At 49.9% G+C, this 18,565-nt stretch overlaps 1 protein-coding gene across 5 annotated transcripts in view; it reads right to left on the reverse strand.

Moving 5' to 3' along the window:
- ATP2B4 (ATPase plasma membrane Ca2+ transporting 4) overlaps positions 1-16,303 on the reverse strand; it is a 97,967-nt gene extending 81,664 nt beyond the window's left edge. For 2 of the 5 annotated variants that reach the window (XM_041773327.1, XM_041773324.1), the window contains exon 1: positions 15,893-16,302. The gene's annotated coding sequence lies outside the window, so the exon portion shown is untranslated. Of the gene's footprint in view, positions 1-15,892 lie in introns of all 5 variants that reach the window. The other 3 variants (XM_041773329.1, XM_041773328.1, XM_041773330.1) reach the window with 2 other exon arrangements.
- Positions 16,304-18,565: the final 2,262 nt, after the last annotated feature.

The raw sequence follows: 18,565 nt of genomic DNA on the forward strand, positions 1-18,565 counted from the left end.
CTATGGAGTTATACCAACACAGTTATACAGAGTTATACTCCCCGCATGGGTCCAGGGCCTGGGAGATTAGAGGCAGGGAGGTAAAGAGGAGGGAGGGAGATAAAAGAGGGGGAGATTCAGCTTGGCTCAACAATTCTGGGGTGCCAAATCCCTATGCTAAGCCTCCTGGGGCACTGACTATTGTGTCTGTTCATGCACCAATCACCCCACTTTCTGGGAAGTTGTTTCCAGTCTCTTCCATCTAAGCCCAGCTAAGGATGAGCTGCTTCGAAGGGCTGTCACCCCGTCCTCGGTGCCCTTGCCTCCACACTTAGAAGTTTTATTTTTCCCATTCTAGGTTTGCAAATTTGAATGCCTCGGGGACCAGGCAGGCACAAAACTAAGGAAAGCAGGCTGAGTATTAGGTAACGGGGGAGAAGGAACTGGGCAAACATTTGTCTGAAGGCGGCAGCAGGTCCTCAGCTCCTGCTAATCATCACCATGAGAAAAAGGTGGGGCCAGTGGGGTCAGCACTTCTGACTTTGGAGACGAAGCAAGAAATTTGGATTTCAATTTGAAATTTTGAGATTTTAAAAATTTGGTAACTAGTTCTCATTCATCAGTAGGGTTGTTTGGTTAGGAGAAGGCAGAGAATTTGAGAGTTGAAACATCCTTGAAGTATATTTAGGTCAAACTGCTCATGTTACACAGGAAGAAACTGAAGCCTAGAAAGAAAGTTTTCAGTGATTTCCCAAAAGTAATAAAGCAAACGTGAATGGTTCAAATCCCAGGTGTCCCAACTTCTAATCTAGACCTCATTCCCCTAGAGGCCCCTGCCTGTTAGTAGAAGGCCTCTGCCACATGCAGGCACCAGATGATGAAGTGTTGAACAGGGATGGTACCCTGGGAAGGGAGAAGGTAAACTTTGCTATGATCTCAACTCTAGTTTGATGAAAAAATTATATTTGTTTATTCAGTTATTCATCCACCCATCCAACATTTAGCAATGATCATCCTATGAACCCAGGGCTGTGCTAAACACAGGGTGTTCAGAGATGACTAAGGCACCACCCCTCCTTCCAAGCAGCTCACAGGCTGTGAGTGGGCTCAGTTGACGCTGTAGCCAGAAGCGGCCAGAAGCTGACGCAGCCTGGCAACCACATTGCCATAGGTCACATGAACTCTTAGCTAAAATTCACACCCTCATTTCCTCTGAAAGCATCTCCCATTAATGGATGCCATCCTTGAGAAACTGGGAGGGAATCAGAGAATGTCCCTCACTCCCAGAGGGCCTGGAACACTTAAGTGATCCATAGGAAGCAGAAACAGGAACTGGAACCCAACCCAGCCACTTGGTGCCAAGCCCCTTCCAGCTCAGGGAAGGCAAGTTCTGCTTTATGTGTTACCTTGGCCCAGCTGCCACCCCTTACCAGCTGAAGTTTCTGTGTGGGTATGTGCTGGGAAGAAATGAGGGGCTCCTAGCCTGGGACTTTCCTGCCTGTTTCTCAAGTGGCCTGTTCAATTCCAAGTGGCAGCTGAGTGCTGACCTGGGTGAGCAAGGAGTAATTGCATCCTTGGGTCATGGCTTCTACAAGCAAAGAGAGCATTGTGACCCAGCCTGGCTCCCTCCATCGACAAGAGACTTCCCAGCATCGGCTCTTACAGCATCTTCCAGGGGAAGAATGCCGGGCAGGAGCAAACAAGGTAAGATTGTCTTATTTTCCAGGACTGTGGTTGCACAAATATCAAGCACAACCCTGGAACTGGCACCCAGAGGGTAACCTGTCATGGGAAATGATGGAACCCATTTGGCTTCTATGGGCCTCTTGGTAGAGGGTTGCAGGAAGTTGGGGCCTCTGGGCCTTTTGGCTAATGGGGGATAATGGGCTATTACCCTTCTATAAATGTACTGAGCCCAAAGATTAGCAGGGAGCAGGTAGGCAAGATCATGGCAGGATCCATTGAGAAAAAAGAGAAACGAAGGGTTGGAAGAGGAAAAATTTTAATTTGGTGAACACCCACGATGTGCCAGCAGCAGGATGCCTGGGTGGCTCGGTGCTTCAGCCTTTGCCTTCAGCTCAGGGTATGGTCCTGGGGTCCCAGGATCAAGTCCCACATCGGGCTCCCTGAGGGAAGCCTACTTCTCCCCCTGCCTATGTCTCTGCCTTTATCTCTCTGTGTTTCTCATGAATTAAAAAAAAAATCTTTATGTGCCAGCAGCTTGGAACATAAGAAAATTGAGTCCAGAAGGTCAAATAATTTGTCCATGGTCACATGATTGCCCAGGCAGACTTGAACCCAGTTCCACCAGACAATCTCAAATCCTTACACTCGTGCTGCCGGGACTAGGAATGCTGATGGGGTGACCAAGAACACAGAGCATTGCTATAGAGAAAGGCATGGGAAGAGATCCAGGATTTGGTAAACTCTGACCCCTGTGGCTGGAAACCTAATGGAAATTAGCATTCTTTTCTCTAGTGATGGAGGAACTTGGCATTCATTGTTCCAGGAAATAGATTTTCCAGTTTCAGGAAATCAACCTTTCCCCTCTTCCCCTCACAGGACTAACGGTCTTAGGTCAGTATACCAGCCAGGCATCATAGATAGTTCTAGGACCATACTTTCCTTTGGACTCCTCCACACTGAGGGACTGCTCCTAATGTTCCCCATCAAAGTGGACTGTGGGAGTTGAGTAGGGATCAGAGGCACACCTAACAGGTCATTCTCCAAGGGTTAGAATATTACTCTTCTTTCCTCTGACCATGGGAAGCCCAGGAGTATAGAAGATACCAAAGGAAAATCCACTCAACAATTTTCTACTGAGTACTTACTATGTGCCAGGTATTATTCTAGCTGCCTGGGATACATCATGAACAAAGAACCTAAGGAACCTTGCCCTCATGGAGTGTACATTCCAGAAGAATCAAAGTAAAACAGTCCTTTTTTGTGTGAGGCAGTGTTGCATGATAGAAAGACATGAGTTCTGATGTCAGAGAGGCCTGGGTCAAAGACCAGCCCAACCTTAACCAGCCAGAAGATCTCTGGGCAAGCTACTTAACTCACTGGGTGTTAGCTTTCTTATCTGTAAAATTAGGACAATAACATGTTACAGTAGTGCTGTAAGGATTAAAAACAACGTACATGCAAAAAGGGGAGGGAGAACCTCACTGGCTCAGTCAGTAGAGCATGCAACTCTTGATCTTGAGGTTATAAGTTTAAGCCCCACATTGGGTTTTCTTTTTCTTTTTCTTTTTCTTTTTTTTTTTTTTTTTTTTTTTTTAAGTAGGCTCCATTCCCAGCAGACAGCCCAACACAGGGCTTGAACTCACAACCCTGAGATCAAGACCTGAGCTGAAATCAAGAGTTAGACACTTAGCCAACTGAGCCACCCAGGTGCCCCAAAAATAAAACCTTAAAAAAATAATGTATATGCAATGTCTAGCATATAGCAGGGTTTGCAAATGCTAATCTTATTTTTCCAAGCCTCCTAGCTGAAACCACAGATTCTGGGACAACTCACATGCTCTCTATTTACAGGCTGAAACCAGGGCATCATCTCTACACTATTGGTGTGATGAAGAGCGTATTTGGGTTTGAACCCACTATGTAAGGTTAAGGAATGCCTCCTTAGGAATGCCCCTCTCTAGAAACATCTGCTCCTTCCTGTAGCACCTGTTGAAAAAAGAGCCCTGGGTGGCCATGTTTGCTTAGTTCCCACTTCCCTCCAGCAGGCCACAGATAATTGGAGCAGGGCTGGACACAGAACCTAAGCTGGAATCAGCATCTCTTGGCATCTCTTTGGACTGAGACTCAGTTAATCTACTTGGAGAGCTAAGCAGGAAGGTCATATGGATTTGGAGGCTGAACCCACTGCTTGCATTAACCACGATGGATGCTATGCATGTGGACAAGAGAGCAGAGAAGGGAGTGTACACAGCTGTAGAGTGAAAGCACGGTCCACCCAGGGGTTGCACTCTCCCCTACTAAGGTCTGTAGTACTTCTCTGTAAACTTCTAATAAAGCCCCTCACCTTTTTTTTTCTGTTTTGTAATCAGATGATCTCGAAGATGAATCCTGTACCTGTCTCAAAAGGTGGTTGTTGTGACATAATGTGAAAGCAGCTGACATTTAGTTGACATTCAATAAATGCTGTAAAATCTCTCCATGTTCTTGTCAACCAGTCAGTCACTCTGGCAAAGGAGAGAGGAAATCTATATGTGTTTTAGACTAGGGTTGGACCTCAGCCTTATGCTATATGAGTACCTTCATTAATCTGTAAAATAAAGACTTGACTGCCTATTGCAAATATTAAAGCAACAATCCTAGTACCTAGCACATAATTAATGAATGGTAGGTCAGATTGTCATTTCTACTATTGTCACTATTATTTAAGATGCAACACATGTTGTGTTGGGTCTTCATCTAGATGAGAAGGGAGGGCCCAAGAAAAGCAGCATCTAGAGTGAGCAGTGAGAGAACAGAGGATATGCTACATAGTGGGGTTGAGGGGCTAGGCAGCAGAGAGAAGGAACAGAAATGAGCAGCGGGGGCACCTGGGTGGCTCAGCTGGTTGAGCATCTGACTCTTGATCTCAGGGTTCTGAAATCAAGCCCTGTATCAGGTTCTGTGCTCAGTGCAGAATCTGCTTAGGATTCTCTCTCTCCCTCTGCCCCTCCCCCTGCATGTACTCTCTCTCTCTCTCTCTTTAAAAAAATACATAAAATCTAAAAAAAAAAAAAAAGAAAGGAAGAAAGGAAGAAAGAAAAGAAAGAAAAGAAAGAAAGAAAGAAAGAAAGAAGAAAGAAAGAAAGAAAGAAAGAAAGAAAGAAAGAAAGAAGCAGTGGGGAATGAGAAGCAGCCCTAGAATAAGAAGCCTTATGCTTACTTAGCATTTATATGTCCCTAGCCCTTTAGTGTTTATGCAATGATTTTGCTTACCATATTTCATTTGTCCATCACACCATTCCATCACACCATGATAACATATACACATTATAGATGGGAGCATTGAAGTTCATTAAAGATCTGCATCATATGTTCCAACCAAATCTACATCCACTCTGTGATCCTGTGATACCACACTGTCTCTGGAAATCAGAGGGGCTGAAATGAGAAGTGAGGGTTGGAGGAGAAACTGGAGGGTTTCTCTGGGAAATTCAGTTTTTCATTCCAAGGTTTCATTCAGAACCTTTCTGGGCAGCCCAGCAATGCCTCAGCCCTACTAGGCTCAGAGGCTCCAGGATGTAAGCAGGGTAGTGCAAAGTCAGACAACACGGGAGGATGGGGGCAGCCTAAGGACTGGATATACCAGGCTAGATGGACACCCAGCTTAAGCAACATGCCTTGGACCAGGAGAAGCCTTCCTCTGGCAAAGGACAAGGGCACATCCTTCACTATCTGGCCACAGGTTCATTGGGGACACAGGGCTGCCCTGCAATTATCTCTAGAGCCCTTCTCAGCTCAACTACATATGGAGTCTAGGCCTTATGTTTCTGAGGTCAGGGGTTATCTTTCCCTGCTCTCTAGGAACAAATTCCAGTTCTCTGGAACACTGTGCCATTCAGGGCTTGCTGTGGTCCCAGGCTTAGGACACCTGCCCCTGAGCTGAAACTAGGTGATTCATAGGCACCCTGCATCCTGGATGTGACTTCTCCCCAAATCCTCACATAGTGCCTGGCATATGGTTTGTGCTCACTTCATGTTTGTTGAGTGAATAAATGAATAAATGAACGAGCAAATGAATGACAGATTGATTCTGGCAATAAAAGCAGCCTGTGCTGATAACATTATAGCAGCCTTGACCTGCTAACCCTTAGCTCCCAAATCAGAGCTCTGTGGCAGACTCAGCATGGTTGAGGAAGAAGTGGAGATCAGAGGGCTTCCCCTTCATGCTTCTTCTGACCTCTCAGGGGTGCCACACCCTGTGAAAAGGGCAAGGCCAGGGATACCCAGGCAGGAGGAATGCTCTGCCCACCCCTTTCCAGGACTTCTGCTTCCTCTCTCAATCACTTTGCTTCTCCCAGTGCCAAGCCCACTGTCTGGGAGGAGCCAGGGAAAGCACTAAGAGAGGAAACCCAGCTCCATTAGGAGCTACACAGTGATGAGGGCGGTGCCAGGAGTGCTTCTCCTTTGCATTTCTTCAGTGCTAATGACCTTGATCATTAAGAAAAGCAACAATAACAATCATGGCACAGCACTTTTATGGTTTCTGGCATTTTCCGAATGCTTCTAACACATGACCTCTCCATGCTACACGTCCTCCTTGGAGGGGCTGGGTGGGTCCTCCCTGTTACCTGGGTAGAGATTGGGTAGTGAGAAGGTTGGGCATTGATCTGGGTCACACATGCTGCACTCAGACTGGGGAGAAGTGGCTGCCGTTCTGGCTCAGCCTCAAACTGTCCAACCTGCCTGGTGTCCTTGGGCAGGTTAGTCTCCAGGTTTCAGTTTTCTCACTTGCCAAAGGCGGCAATTGCACCATTTTCCCAACTCGATCCATCTCGAATGCTCTGGTTCAATAACATGAACGACCCCCCAGTCCCCAGTCAAAGCCTGGTGGTAACTGACCTCCTCTGTACCGAGGTCAGAAAGCCCCTGAAAGTGTGGATGCCAGCTGTGTCTGTCCTAGCATGTTAACAGATGTCATCTGAGTGCGACCCACAAAGAAGGCTGTGGTACAGACAGAAGACAGGGAGGAAACATAAAAAAAAAAAAAAAAAAAAAAAAGTCATCCTAATAGTCCACAAGCACCAGAAGAGCACAGAGGCAGCAGGCTGCTGCTAAGGCCAGATGCCATCCTGCCGGAGACACGGGTGCTGGCTCAGACAAAGGCTGGAGCTCTTCCAGCAGGGGCAGCAGACAGCCTCCCTCACCTGCCAGAGCATCTGACTCTCCAGGGCACTCTGTGTCCTCTGCAGCAGCAGCAGCAGCAGCAGCAGCAGCAGCAGCAGCAGCACCAAGGTTCTTCCTCCCAATCCACTTCCCCTCCCCCAACCTCTCCTCCATCAAATCTATCCTCTCTCCTCCTTCAGATTCTGTTTGGCAATCACCTCCTCCAAGAATAATTCCAGGTGAGCCCTGCTAAATTTGGGTCTCCACGTTCCCACAAATACCTTCAGATCCAAGCATCACCAGGTCATGTGTTCCTGTGCCAGATGAGGCTTCAAGTGAATGATCTTGCTCTTGTCTGCCACCAGACTGGGGGAGGTGGGGCAAGAATAGAGTGGATATTCCTCATTTTCTCCTTTCTGACTTTTGCCCATCCCAAGATATGAAGCAGAAGCAGGGCATTCAGGGCACAGGAGTAGTGCACTATGGATGAACAATACTCTCTCTCTCCCCATGGGCAGCTGACCTGGCCAGTTAACAGAAAGGATAATGTTGGAAGCTCAGCCAGAGTCTGGACAAGGATTTGGCCAATGTGTTTACCTCTAAAGCCAAAAGTCTAGATTGAGAGGGAGGAAGGCTGGCCCAGCAGTTGGCCAAATTTCTCCAAATCCAACACATAGTTCTGATGAAAACATCTCTCTATCCCATAGCACTGAGTGCACTCACTGGTTTCCAATTTCTATTAATATTAATATGAGGCTGAACCATATGAAATTGCCTTTTGTAGGTCAGAAGTCACTGCATATTGGCAATTTCATATGATTCATGGTTCAATCTAATAACTCTGGGGATGTCATGCTCCTTAGGAGATAGTAAACCCCTTGAAGGCTTGGACCTCTGTATCTCTAGCCAGCCTTTCTTAGTTTCTGGCTTAGGACATAACAGAATGAAAGGTATCAAGTAGGTACTTCTTAATTGAACATCTAGGCAGGTGAGGTGGGGAATCTGAGGACCTGTCCTATTCCCAAACTTCAAGAGTGGCTGTCTACAGGATAGATTCCTTTAGACCTCCTTACCTCTGGTCATCCTGGATAGAAGGATGGAACTTAGCTACAGGCTGCTATATTGTGCCCAACTCTAAAATAAAAAGAGACTGGTTTGGGCATTGAGAGTTTAGCCCCTTTGTAGAAAAGGAGTGTTGAATCAGAAATGCCTTTGTCCATGCCTGGTTTCATTTTGCAGTGGGGGAGACAAAAGTCCAGAGACATCATTGCCTTAGTCAAGGTCACTCAGCAGGGAAGGGGCCAGATCACCAGTTTGCAGACTCCCAGTCCCACGCTCTTCTGGCAGGCCCAGCATCATGCAAGAACAAACTCGACCCTGTCTGCCCCCTTTCAACTTCCTGGCTTGTGCTCTCACAGGCTCCCTAGCAAGACAGAAGGGGAATTAACTGAAGGATCAATAGCCCTCTCCTGCATGAAAAGAGCCCTGAGTCATGCCAGGGTTTCTAAGGACGGGAGAGAGAGACTGAGAGAGAGAGAGAGAGAGAATGGCAGTCCTGGAAACCTGATCTTTCTCCAGAGCTGGGACCAGGCTGGAGAGGCGGAGGCGGATAGCATGGTGATGATCTGGGTCACTGACAGTGCAGCCGGTACACAGTCCCTGCCAAGGTGTGTGTGTGTGTGTGGGGGGGTGGGGGGCGTGGGCCCAGAAGGCCTTGCTTAGCCCAAGCATGAAGGCTTAGGGCAGCACAGCCAGGTTCTCTCAGAATCACCATATTATAGAATGCAGGAGGGATGGGAAAGGTTGGTTAAAAACAGCCTCGGGGCCATTGGTGGATTCCTCCTCTCATAGCTTGAGACCCTTCCCCAAAAGGTAGGTGGATGATTCTGGAAGCCTGCAGTCCCTAGGCTTCCTCAGCTGACCCATCAGCATGGTGGGGAAATGCCTGCTCCCACCTGTTGTCACTGGTCCAGCTGGCCTACCCACTGTGCCCTAGCTGCTCCCACCTGTTGTCACTGGTCCAGCTGGCCTACCCACTGTGCCCTAGCTGCTCCCACCTGAAGTCTGGAAAGCTTGGTGCTGACAGTAGTGAGGGGGAGAAGGAAGGCCCCCAGGGGAAACCACGCTGTCAAGAAGGTCCCTCCGTGTATTGTGTAGGGCTGGGGAAATTGAGAAAGGATGGTCCTGTTGGTCAGGAGTCTCGGAGGGAGAGGAGTCCAGGAATCTAGGGGTCCTTCCTGGTATTGACTTCTCTCCCCAGCTTAGGAAAACTCCAAAACTGAAATCCTGAAAAAATTCGTACAATAAACAACTCCAGGGGCACCTGGGTGGCCCAGCTGTTGAGCATCTGCCTTTGGCTCAGGCTGTGATTCCAGGGTCCTGGGATCGAGTCCTGCATTGGGCTCCCCACAGGGAGCCTGCTTCTCCCTCTTCCTGTCTCTGCCTCTCTCTGTGTCTCTCATGAATAAATAAATAAAATCTACAAACACAAACAAACAAAAAACAATCCCAGACCCTTCACTCAATATCACCAATTGTTAGCATTTTGTATGCATGTACATACCCACACACACATATTATTTTTGTTGAACTATTTGACAATCACTTACAAACCCTTTGTCCCTAAATACTTCTGCATAATCTCTAAGATCGAGGATATTCTCCTACAAAACCATTGTCATTACCATTATGATATCTTCAACAATTGTTAATTACATATCTTCTCATATCTGTATTAAAATTTGTCCAATTGTCCCAGCATGTCTCTTATGGTCCCTTTTTTGTTTGTTTGTTTTGAACCTGAGATCCACTTAAAGTTTATTCATTCATTTGGCTATCATGTTTCTTTAGCTTTTTTACATCTAGCCCGGCTTCTGCCTCCTGGCCCTTCTCCTTTTGCACACAATTTCAATGTTTCTATTAATGACATCCACTTCTTTGAAGTCTCACTCAGCTGTCATGCGGAATGGCTCACATTCTAGATTTGTCTCTTGTCTCCTCATGATAAGATTCCAGAGAAACAGTTTTGACAACAATAGAGGTGACGTGGTAGCAGGTACAGCACATCTGGAGGAACTCAGGCTGGGTGGTCCCACTACAGCTGAGGTTTGTGTATTTGATAAGGGTAGTCAGTGGTGAATCTCCCTGGTGTAAAAGCAGGTTTTCCATTTTGCAAGGAGCAAGTCTTCCATGAGGTGATATGTGTTGGGATTAGCCTTTCACCTGATGGTTTTAGCATTCACTAGTAAGTCTGGCCAGAAGCAGCTATTGTACGAGGGGCTGCTAACAGGCACATGCATACTTCTGTAACTGCCTCCATCTTTCATCAGCTGGCAACTCTGTGCTAAGAGTTTTCCCTCCCTGCTCCACTTGAACTGTTGGAATGGACTCTGGCATCTTTTACTCAGTGTCTCACAATCTATTACTGTTCTTCTTTTCAATGTTCAATGTGTCCCAAAATTGCCCTGTGGGAGCCTCCTGAAGCCAACTCCTGTGTCCTTTTGACATGAGCATGTTCTAGCTTTCTGGCATAACATGATTCATGTGTCCTCGCCCAGCCCCACACTTAGAATCAGCCATTTCTGCAGGGAGCACTGGTTTCCGGGACAGGGAAGCAGTACTTAGAAATAAACCTCTGGGTGCAAAGTGTGTTCACTGCTACCGGGTAGCACTGCTTCTAGACCCTTCCAGGGAACAGACCTAGGAGATAAAGGATCACAGGGTTCTTCTGTCTCACCTGCCCCCATCCCATATTTCTCTCTTCTTCCACAGTGAAACCCTGATTTCCAGAGCTACCTACAATAGCTCTGGAAATTGATCTATCCTACAATAAACAAAAAACTGTGCCCAATTTATGACACCACAACACCGTGACACAATTATAAAGTTCAAGATTTTTTTTTTGTAGTTCTGTTTATCCTGAGAATAAGCACTCTACCAGGAGTCTAGGCATTAAACTAAAAAATTACTTGAATTAATTATTTGCTTTGTAGAGTAATCAAACTGACACTCAGTAAGTTTCATTGTTTCTGCCATGCTTTGGGGTTTGCTATTTTCTCTCTTTTGGATCTAATTTAACTTGTGAATATGTAAAATACTTACCCGGTGCAATAACCAAAACTGTCTAAAAAGGTATAATCAGTAAAGTTTCATTCCCATCTCTATCTCCTCTACCTTGTTCCCACCCATGGTATAAGTAACCATTTAAATTAATTTCTGGTTTATCCTGTGTGTGTGTTTGTGTGTGTGTGTGTGTGTATGTATGTGTGTGTTTGCAAAAATATATTCTTATTTCTCCTGCTTTCTCAACCCAAAGGTGACTTACTATATAGAATCTTTTGCATCTTGCATTTTCCACTTAACATATCCTAGAAATCACATGATATCAGTTCACAGGGCTCCTACTTTTTTTGGCTGCATAGTACTCCATTGTGTGGATGTGCTGTTGTTCATTCAGGCAGTCTCTTAAAGATGAGCCCTGGGTGATCCCTGGGTGGCTCAGTGGTTTAGCGCCTGCCTTTGGCCCACAGCATGATCCTGGAGTCCCGGGATGGAGTCCCACGTCCCTGCATAGAACCTGCTTCTCCCTCTGCCTGTGTCTCTGTCTCTCTCTCTCGCTCTTTCTCTCTCTCTCTCTCTCTCTGTGTGTGTGTCTCTCATGAATAAATAAATAAAATCTTAAAAAAAAAAAAAAGATGAGCCCTGGGTAGTTTCCAGTGATTTCCTTCCCTGCTACAAATATGCCTCAAAGAATCACCTTGTGCATATGTCTTCTTGTATCTGTGACTGTGCATTTTCTGGATAAATTCCTAGAAGTAGGACTACTGGGTAAATGCATATGTTGTTTTGTTAGATATTGCTAGCTTGCCCTCTGTAGGAGTTGTACTGGTTTGCACTTTCAGCACTGATTTGGCAACCAAGGTGGATCTTGCTAGAGGTGTTCTGAGCTGAGAGTTTCCCTGAGCCTATACCTGAGAGTCCTTGACCTCCTCACTGGGAAACACACTACCTCAAACTCCCCCTGCCTTAGTGATCTGTCAGGAAGGCAAGACCAAACAGTCTCACTGAATTCCATCCTAGTTCATCATCCTGAATTGTCGCAGAGCTTTCTGTACTTTGGAAACAAGAGCAGAGATGATGGGGCCGAAGACCTCAGCTAGAGAGGAATTAGAGAAGGGAAGGCAATAGAGAGGAGGGATCCTTGTCCCTTTATGCCTAAATTCTCACCTCCCTTTTCTCTCCTTTGGCCTCTCCACTAACCCACCCTCTACCTGCCACCTGCCACCCCCACTACAAATTGCATCCAACGGCTGCTCTGCTGACTGGGAGCCCTTGGCACTGGTCATACCTGGATCCTGCCTGGTCTCCCTCCTCAACTCCCATTCCCATGGGCTGAACTCAGAGGACTGGCTTAAGGTAGAGGCAGAACTCAAAAGTCCCTGTCATTTCTTTTTTACCATGTGCAGAGGAAATAAGTCAGTGGAGCAAGAGTGGCTCATCCAAGGGAAAGAGGAAAGAGGAGACAATGAGATGTTGGGAGAGGAAGCATGAAACATTCCACACACGACTGGGGGACGCCAGCCCCAGGGCCTGCTGTCTATGATCCACTCTACAGAAAAGGGAAAGGGGAAATGAGTTTGACCAAATACCAACTGGGGACAACAGGAATCAACTGCAAGTGTGAGGCGCAGGGAAGCAGCTGGGAAGGGAGTGCTGTCTGAGCAGTAGGCTGGGGAGAAGACATCAGAGGGCGTGAAGAATTCCTCCAGAAAAAGCGTGAGGCCCCAGGGCAGGGCATTTCCCTTTGAGGTCAAACCAAACATTTGGGCCAACCTAAGCCAAACCTGATTCTTAAGGTCCTGGGGAGCCAGAACCATCACCTTCCTTCCTTCCTTCCCTCTAAAGCTTCATGGATCTGGAAGGCCCTCCACCAACAGGGCTTAGCCATGTCTTTGGGTGTTGGGTGCAAGTCCAAGATTGGAGACAAAAAAGAGAAGAGAGTTCATGAAGATTAGTGAGAGAAGCTGAATTCTTGAAATAGACGCATTTTCCTGTGGAATGTTGAGTAGCTGACAGGTGGCAGGCGAGTCAGTGCTGGGCCCAGCAGCCCCAGGGCCACAGTACCTCTGAAGACCTTCCAGCCAAAGCTGGGGAAGAGTGAGTCTACCCAGTATCATTGCCCAGGGCCCTCCACCCCCTCCTCCCCGGGCCTTACTTCTTCCAGCACTCAGGCCTTGGGCGAGCTAACTGCTCTCCTTCTGCCCCTAACTGGGCGTTCCCATTCTGACTTTGTTCTGACACCAAAGCCCAGAGAAATGAATCTGACTCAGCCAACTCCCTCCCACCATTACAGTGAGTACAGGCTTTCCACGGTGCGGAGGGGAACCGAAGCCCACGGGCCAAGAGAGGCATTAGCAGGATGAAGGTGATTCCCAGCTTCTTCCAAAATGTCACTTCATTCTTTCAACCAACATTGACGAGCACCGTATAACGTGCCAGGAACCGTGCCAGGTGCCTAGAGTCCCAGGGCTGAGACTGACTCCCTCGATCCAGTGACTCCAGACTTGCCCTTGAATCTAGCCAGGGACACGGAGGTGGCAGCGGGACGGGGAGGGTCCAGGAGGGGACCGAGGCTCAGCGCAGCAGCCAGGGGGGCAGCAAACCTAGCCTCGGAGGAAGGGTGGGTGGGGGGCAAGGGGCGGAGCCGAGCTGCGGGAGGGGCTGGCGGCAGCCGCCGGGGCGGAACCGAGAAGAGGTGCCCTCGCCGCCCCGCGACTCCAGGCCTCGTTTGGGGGGGGGGGGGCGCTGGGGGAGCCGGCGCCTTGGCGCGCTGCTAGATGGAGACCTGCTCCTCGGGGAGAAGCCCTTCCGGAACCGACCAGAATCTACCCCTGGCCAGAGCACTGAAAATAGGAAGGCCAGCCGCTGGGATGGTGGGGTTCTGGGCTCTCACGCTGGCAGGGCGCGCAGAGGGAGGGGTGATTTCGGGGTGTACCTCAGCAAGATGGTGGCAGGGAGGATGGGGCTCCCCAGCAGGAGCAAAGGAATGGATTCCCCTCTCCGTTTCCTACAGAACAAGGTCAGGGATCCTATCGTGGATCCCCTGCCCACGGGGGAAGCCTTCATTCTCTTCTCCATCAGAAGACAAGGAGGGAGAAGCTGTCTGCCCTTGGGGTGCAGTCAGATCAATCATCCAACGCCTCGAAATGAAAACTGGTTCCTGTTGCTTCCCAGGCCCCCATTTAAGCTCTCCTCCAAGAGTCCTTTGCTTCCTTCTTTCCAGTTGCTGACTCCCACCTTTGCCAGCCCTCCAACCAAACCAGCTCGGGCGGGAGGCAGGTGCTTCCTCCCCCCGCCCGCCCCCAGCCCCCAGACTGACCCCGCCGAAGACCCACTGCCCAGAGCCCGCTCCCCGGGCCACCCCCCTAGGCAACAGGGACCCGGGCTCACTACGCCCTCGGAGCTCCGGCCTCTTCATGCCCTCCTCCTCCTCCACCTTCCCCCAGCCGGCCTTCCCCTGTCCTGACCCCCTAGGCCCCTCGCCACGGCCTGCCCCGGCCTAGAACGACCCCAGTCTCTTCCCTTCCTTCCTCGGAGAGGGGGCGGGCGCCGAGGAAGCTGGAGGGGGCCGCGGAATAGGAAGGGCAGGAAGGGGCAGCCCTGGGGAGGAGCTCCAGGAGGGAGGGGAGGATCTTGCAGCCTCCTACCAGACACCCCACCCGAGGAGATGGCGCTGCAGCCCGGGGTTCGCTTCCCCTCCCCCGCCGTGTCAGCTGCGCGCCCGCGATTTCTCCATCTGCCATCCCCCCACCAGGCCAGCCGGCGCCGGCACCGCGTCTGCAAGTTGTTGTGAGTCCGGCGGGAGTGCCCGGGGGAGGCGCCTGCGGCCAGCCGAGCGCCCGCCGGCCCCCGGACGCGCAGGCCACTCCCGCGCCCTCCCCACGCGGCTGGAGGGGAGCGCTGGGTCCTTGCGCGACTCCGGGGAGCGCGTGAGGCGGGCCTCGCCTTGGGGGGGCCAGTCGGCCTCCTGCAGCCCAGGAGCCCGCCGAGTATGCGAGGGAGCGCGCGAGCGCGTGCGGGAGGGCAGGACCGGCCACCGCAGCCTCACTTCCAGCGCTTAGGCCGCCGGCGCAGCGACCCCGCAGTGCCCCGCTCGGGCACCCTCCCCGGGACACCTGGGGCCGACCCCCAGCCGCCCAACGCTGCCCAGCCCCGCGGGCCCGGCCTTGCACTGCAAACTTTCCAAGTCACCTCCTGCTCTTTCCTCCCCTTTGGGACCAGAGATGTGTGGGGCGGTGCCCGCAGAGACACTCATACAGTTGGTTCTTGACGCTCGGCCCACACTCAGCAGCAGCGGGGCGAGGGAACTCCCAGCTTTTTCCACAGCTAATTATAGACGTGAAAGCCTGAGGACGTTTTGCAAGCGGCAGAGAAACTGCTGAGGTTTCTCTACAAAGCTACAGAAATTTAATTTGTGCACTCCCCTTCCCCACCCCTCAACCTCTCCTACCTCCGCCCACCCCCCAGCGAGTCCCCATGGCAGCCCCTCCCTCCAGTTGAAAATTTCTTACTCGGTTTTTTTTTTTTTTTTTCCATCTCTCTTTGGGGCTTTGGAGAAAGGGAACAGACGCGGAAAATATTTTTGCAACAGTTTTCCATTCTGCGTCTCATTCCCAAGCCAAGGGGGAGGGGGAGGGCAGGAACGGATGGGGGGTGGTGGAATAAATGCTTTTTCCAAAAGCTCAGTTTTGGTGCGAAAAAGACAGACTCTCCATTTCCCTACCCCCAAGGCCAAAATGACAATGACAAAAAAACAAAACAAAACAAAACAAAAAAACAAAACCCAAGAACCTGGGAAAGGAGAAAAAAATCACTTGTCTGATCATACGGTCTCTCAGAACGGAATCTAGGAAATACAGTGTTTGACAAATCTGGGCGCGCACACACAGACACACACGCACACTGCAAACCCGGTGGCAAGAAACATGCTAGGAAGGGGAAATGCGGGGAGTTTTAGAAGCCATTGAGAGCAAAGAAAGAAAGAAAGTTTGCAAATCGCGAGCCAATTCGTTCTCCGCAAGCCTACCTGTCTTTCTAGCAAAGATCCAGGCTTCTCCAAGCGGGACTCTGCGGCCGGGTCTCCATGGACCTGGTAGGGTGGGGGTGACCACCCACCGGTCTCCCCAGTGGGGCAGCCACGCTAGAGATGCCGGCTTTGCTCTCCAGCCTTTCCAGCTACGGCCAGAGTGGGCCGGGTCTCCTCCCCCGGCCCTCCCAAAGGGAAGGACCTCTCAGGTTCCTGGAAGAAAATGGGTTCAGGGGAGCTGGACGGGTGTCTCTGGCTTGGTCTCCTCCGAAGGAAGGTTCCTCAGGAAGTTCGTGGCCCCCCCCAAACCCCAGCTTTGGACTGTCTTAACAGCAGAGCTTTCTTAAGAAAATGCTTGTCATGGCAACAGCTCCAGCCAACTCGGGCCAGACTCGGGCTCAGCAGCTCTCCCGGAGCAGGGAGGGAGGAGGAGGGGAGGAGCGAGAGCTGGGCCGGAGGTGGGGCTTGGCGGGAGGCCAGACGATTACTCCACTGTGAAGGTGGCCCGATTTGGAGCTACAGCTGCTCCCTGGTTTGTCTTAAGGGGGAATGGAGACATGGAGGGGAGGAATCCTTTCTCTGGTTTCCTCCCTGCCCTTGCTGTCACTTGTAGGAAGGAAAGCAGGGTGGAGGTGGATGTGGGTGGCGGTATTCAACCGTTGCTGGGTGGAGGGAAAAAAGGAAGCTTCAGGGCTGGCGGTTGGCTTCCTGCAGCTCCTAAGGGCCTCTCAACCTCTTACTCACTCAGACACACGGGGACCCAGGAACCCAAGGTGTCTGCAGCACTTTGTGTCATGGGGCCCCCACCCTCCTGCCCCTGTCTGCATAGGGGACTCCCTGGAGAGGAGGAATTGCTTTGGATGCACACAGGTACACAGCTTTGCTTACACACAAATCTTAGTACACACCTCCTCACCCGGGCTTCACACGCGCACTTTCGCGGGTCATATTTTGTGCCCTCTTGCCTCAGTACTTACCAGAGGCCCATCCACCCTGCATGATAATGGCTGCCTTCTTATGAGCCCTACTGTGTGGTCTAAAGCAGAAAAGCTTTGCATATTTGGCATTAGTTCCAATGCTCATGGCAATCTTGGAAGGTACTTATTATTATCCTCATTTCAGAGTTGAGGACATTGAGAATCAGTGACTGGCCCACTTGGTTAATGACAGTGCCGGGATGCAAAGCCAAGTCAGATGGACTCCGAAGCCTGTGAGGTTTCCTGTGCTTGTATCCTACTCGGACACACATTTCCATTTTAATTTGCCCACACTCAGACATCAGTGTGCACTTAGACACAGCCTATAAATTGTCAATAACACCTCCACAGCTACACTCCCACCAGCAATTGTGCAAGAGTGCCACCCATAGCTTTTGCCTGGATTTTGCTTGTGGCTTTCAAGTACAAACATGCACCATCCACTGATTCACACAACAAATCTACGGTGACTGATACATTCCCACACCTACCTCAGCACACCCCTCATTCATATTCATGTGCTTCTGGAAGGCAGGTTAACATACGCTTCACCCGTCAGAGTTGTCAAATGTGCAGTGAAGAAGGTGACCTACTACAACTTCAGGGGTTTGGAAAGAGGCCTCTTAGATCCTTCCATCCCAACCCAGCCCGTCACACCATTACTGCCCTGCTTTGCAGCCTGTCCTCACTGTCCAGGATGGAGAACAACATGCACATGGAGAAACAGACTTGTGAATTAGACTCCCAGGGTCTACTTTCTTTCTGCCTGTTAGCATCCTCTCTAGTTTCCTAACATTTGAATTCTTTTCCCCTATTTTCCTATCCTATTGTTTCTCAGGAACTCATCCACATCTGCTTTCTTTCTTTCTTTCTTTCTTTTTTTAAGATTCTTTTTATTTATTTGAGAGAGAGAGAGAGCAGATGGTGGGGGTGAGGGAAGTAGGAGCAGAGGGAGAGGGAGAAGCTGACTCCCCGCTGAGTAGGGAGTCAGACAAGGGGCTCAATCTCAGGACCTCAGGATCCTGACCTAAGCCAAAGACAGCTGCTTAACTGACAGCCACCCAGGCTCCCCGGCCACATCCTATTTCTGACCTCAGGAAAATTAAACAGATAAAATGCAGGGAGATTTTTTAGATCTGTTGCTCAGGGCTCAGAATTTAGAGCTCCCCAGTGTGGTCCTGGAGATTCCCTGCCGCCAGCTCTTTTGGGAACCAGGTCCAAAATCGACCTCTGCCTTCCTGTGCCTCTTCTCTCCTGCCTGGTTGGTGGAAGGTTGCAGGGGTATGGAGGGAACTTCAGGAGCCACCTTGTATGGTAACCATCCATAAACTTCTTGTTTATCCTCCTTGGCACTTAGAGGACACCAAGGGGGAGATTTGTTCTCACTCACTCCCTGCCCCCTCCCAACTGCTTTGGTCCCTCTGACCCCACTCCCCAAGGCTTTTCCATGGATGAACTGCTAGCAGGGATAGAGACCACATCTTGTTAGAGTTTGGAAGGTCCTACCGAAATGTCAGCTTCAGGAGCCCAGATCAATTGTTGGAGAAGACATGGGAATGGAAGGAAAGGCATAAGCTGAACAGAGCTTCAGATTTAATGGTTTGTCAGGCTCCCTGCTGGATTGCAATAACTTGACATTTTAGAGTCCAATGAGTGTCAGTTGCATCTTTATCATGAGAAAGCCAGTCTCCAGAAT

This window comes from Vulpes lagopus, chromosome 11 (genome assembly GCF_018345385.1).
Source record: "Vulpes lagopus strain Blue_001 chromosome 11, ASM1834538v1, whole genome shotgun sequence".
NCBI classification, from domain to species: domain Eukaryota; kingdom Metazoa; phylum Chordata; class Mammalia; order Carnivora; family Canidae; genus Vulpes; species Vulpes lagopus.